Genomic DNA, 4,365 nt, shown 5'->3' on the forward strand with positions numbered 1-4,365 from the left:
GAAACAAAATTTTCTTGTTAAACAGTTGAGGTATAAAATTGAAGCATCATAGACAGTTAATTTTTTAAAATTACAGAGTGCAATTTTTAATCATCATCAGGTTTGTTGCAGTAGTCCATTTCATATTCAGTTATCAAAATATTTGATATTGTTGTATTATAAATTCCATAAAAACATTTTAATAAATTAAAATTCCATCATTGATTCATATCAATGTGCAAAATTAAGCAATCATTTACATGATAGATCCTACTATATTTGTAATTTAACCAGAATAGATTCAGTTACATTAAAACAATATAAATTAATATAAACTGTAAGCTTTGATCACTACAGAATGAATTTAGTTTATTAACTTAACTAATTATAAAATTATACCAACACACAAAATTTGAATTTTAAACAGAATTCATAACAGTATTTTAGTGTAGTTCAAATATATTTTTATTAATGAAATTTTAAGATTTTTAAACATAAATCTTATTTTACTAGAAATAAAATTTCTGAAACTATCAATTAAAGTAGTAATGTGATACTCATGTTAGATTCGACTGTGAATGTTACTGTTTGGTATTTATTAATACGTCCATTTGATCCATTAAAACGAATGATTCAGATGAATGTTGGCTTGCCAAGTTGTTTCAAGTAGTACTGACAATTAATCTGAATATAAATGATTTATAGAATGTATTGAAAAGCAGGAGATACAATTTATTATTTTAATATTGATGTACTTAAACTTGTTAATCATTCCTTATTCTCAGGATACTAAAAAGTATTATTTGATAAATTCTCAACAAAGACCAATATTTTTTGTACATATATATATGTACTGCTGATGATATTCCATTTATATTTGTAAAGAGAATTCCATATGAGTCTTAATAAATTAATTACACTTTCAAACAAAAATATTTTCAACTTCTTACAAATTTAATCCAAATTAGAAACAATATATTTTATTTTAAAATTATGATTTTAACTTAATTTTCTTTAATTTATAATTTTATGATCCATTTTTCTGTTTGAGATGTAAATGATTTTTACGGCTCATTTAGAATTCTCTATATGATCTGTCAGAGGCGAAGGTTTTAACAATTTATTCCATTTTCATATTTATAATGTGGACTAAAATTCTTCTTGTTATATATATATATATTAATTATATTTATCAAATAATTACTACTAATACAATTTAATGTTTTCCAACTTGTTTATATTTGAGATTAGTTGCATTTTTTAATCACAGCATACAATGCTAATCATGTAAATACATGTTTTTTGTTTAAGAAACATTAAATTTCATTATTATATAATCAAAAATATATNTTTTCATTAGAGGGCATTTCAAAGTACATTGAAATTTTCTTTTTCTTTTGCATTGTTATTTGGAGCTTTTATTTGTGTTCTTGTGTATTTTTTCCATAGCAAATCCTGTACTGTACATAGATTCATTTCAGATATTTTTATTGAATGATCATTAAAATCATTATTGTTAAATTTAGAAAATAACTTCTAATTTTGGTTTTGATTATATTTAGAAAAAGAAAGCCAGCTTGGACAGATCGCATCTTATACCGATTCACTCGTGAAGCTTATTCTCATACTAATCTAGATGTAAAGCAGTTACATTATTCAAGTCATTCACATTATTCACAGAGTGATCATAAACCTGTTTCTGGTTCCTTTTTAATCAAAGTAAGTAGATTGTTATATTTTTTTTATTGATTACTAATATATATTCTATCTATGCCGCTACATAAATATTATAAATGATAAGAAATAACTGTGATAGAATAGATGATTTTTAACAAATTCATGAACAGATTAAAATCAGTTCTGAAATTTCGATTATGAGGCATAATTCTGTTATATTTTTTCATGTCTTTGTGTCATATTCATTTATCTGCTTTGCTGTCTTTGTGTCCATTAGCTGATATAAATTTTAGTAAATAATTTCCATAAACACTTATACAACTTTTCTGTTATCTCTGTTTATGTTTCAGACATTATAAAATTTTTTAGTCATTTTAACATAATTATTATCTTTTAAATTATCTTAGATTAAATGATTTTATTGTTCACAGTATAGTATCAGTTCAACTAAAATAGTAAAATTGGATTAGTTTTTCTCTTTCAGCATGAAGAATTTATTATGTTGCTTTAAAATTTTATCTTGTCAGAACAAAACAAGATAAATCTTATCAAATGGTTTAATTAATATAAAAAATGTATTCTTGTTTTTATTTATTCTGTTCAGGTAGTTTAATTAACTATCAATGCAATAATAAATTTGAAATCATGAAAAAAGTGATGTTGTCACTATTGACCATCTCATTAACATAATTTCATTTAATTTATATGTAATTTAATAATTCTATTGATATTCTTAGTTGCTGTTGTCAATAAATTAAATAAATAAAAATAAAATAAATTCAAAGATGAGTAAGTGACAACTGTTTGAAAAAGTCATTTGTCATTTATTTGATGTTATTGTCATAATTATAAGATGTGACAATTTTTGCACAACATTCCATTACCTTGAATGTTTCAATTTCTGTAAAAAAATTCAGTTTTCAAAGACTATTGTTACATCTGTAATGTTATGTTTATTTCATTTTCTATCTTAGCCATTCATCCTCAAAATAAAATATGCTAAATTTATAAAGTTTAACTTGTAAAATCAAGTATGATGAGATAAAACATAAGTTAATTTCTATCATTCCAAAGATAAGTGTGACCTTTCGGGTCGGCACCTCTTTGGCACCCTGTCAGGATTGACACCACTGTGTTTCTCGAAACACGGAAACCGAGACGGCGATTACGTCATGCAGTCATGTGAGCGGTCCCGTACGTGGTCAGACGGATTCGTAATGTTGGTTCGAGAGACAACATTGGAAGTGACTCAGATACACTTAACAATTAACAATGGTTTATTTAAAAATCTATTGGATAAAGTGTTGTCGCGGAGAGAGAGAGTTCACATACGATTCGCGGGGTGATAAATACCTGGAGTTTGGTTGAATCTTGAATAGCTGATAATTGATAATCAAGTTCTTGACTTAATCCAAAGTTCTAGCGACGACGTTCATTCAAGTTTCTTTGGCACTTAATAAATCCTGTTGCAAATAATCCAAATAGGAGGCACCAAAAAAAAAAAAGTTCGGTTGCTATCTGATGACTTCTATCTAGAGGAACGGCGGCAACTGACTCTTTTCGGCCGTCTCTGGTGATATTCACGGGCGATTTAGGCCGTGCAGAGGTTAATAGTTCACGAGAAAGCGTCATGTTGCTTTCGAGAAAATGTAATGGGAGACTTTCTCAGGTAGCTAAGAACAACACTTGTTGCGTAATTCGCAAAATGTTATTATTAAAGACTATTTCTAATATAGGAAATTTTGCTATCTCACATAAGTAGTTTAGAATATGAAGGGATGGATAAAAATTTTAAAACTTATACTATTAAAAATTTGAATCTTGCATCTAAAGTCAATAGCAAAATTATAAATCAGATTAATAATAAACAGCCTGTAATTTTGCTGTGTTATTTCATGACACACCAAAATTATTGTTTTATTTTATTATGCTAATAAATTTCTTATACGTATTTTTTTAACTGTCCATTATTATAGAAGATTATTAATTTTAATTATTTTGTTTTGTTTTCTCTCATAATTTTTACATACATTATTTGTTTCATTGTGTAGATTAAATAGAGGCTTTCGGCAAATGATAAAAACTAATGCTAACTTCAATTTTTTTTTATTAAAAAAATCATTTTGTGGTTAAGGTGACTGTCTAGCACTCTGGGAACCCAGGATGAAATCTAAGCAATCAACTCCCCAGGAATAATTTTTCATGAGTAGTTTGTCCCAGATATATCAAGTCCTGTCATTCATCTCCCAGTCCTCATTGTGGGCCTGCCAAACCCAAAAATCATTTTAATGGAAAAAAGTTATTTTTTATATATATAAGCATTAGATGAATAATAATTAATCCATGTGTGAATATTTCTGATTTATATTCTTGTTCTAAAACTTTTTAGATTTTTGAATTGAATGAAATCTTATTTAATAATTTAACTTTGATGATACTTTTAGGTATTTCCTGATCCACTGGAAAAGAAAGTTACTTTTCTTCCAATCAAAAGTTGGAAATCTTATCAAGATGGAGAAGCTATGTATTATTTTAATGAAAATTGGGAACCAAATGGATGGGACTGGATTGGTTTGTTTAAAGTAAGATTTTATTGTTATTTTGGAATTTAAATTGTAATATACAGTAAAACCTGTAAAAACCAGAATCTGAATAAGGCAGAAAACTTCTAGAAATTAATCTAACAAATGTTCTCTGAAAACTGGAACC

This window comes from Centruroides sculpturatus, unplaced genomic scaffold (assembly GCF_000671375.1).
Source record: "Centruroides sculpturatus isolate CEXI.00-Female unplaced genomic scaffold, Cexi_2.0 scaffold685, whole genome shotgun sequence".
Classification (NCBI taxonomy): domain Eukaryota; kingdom Metazoa; phylum Arthropoda; class Arachnida; order Scorpiones; family Buthidae; genus Centruroides; species Centruroides sculpturatus.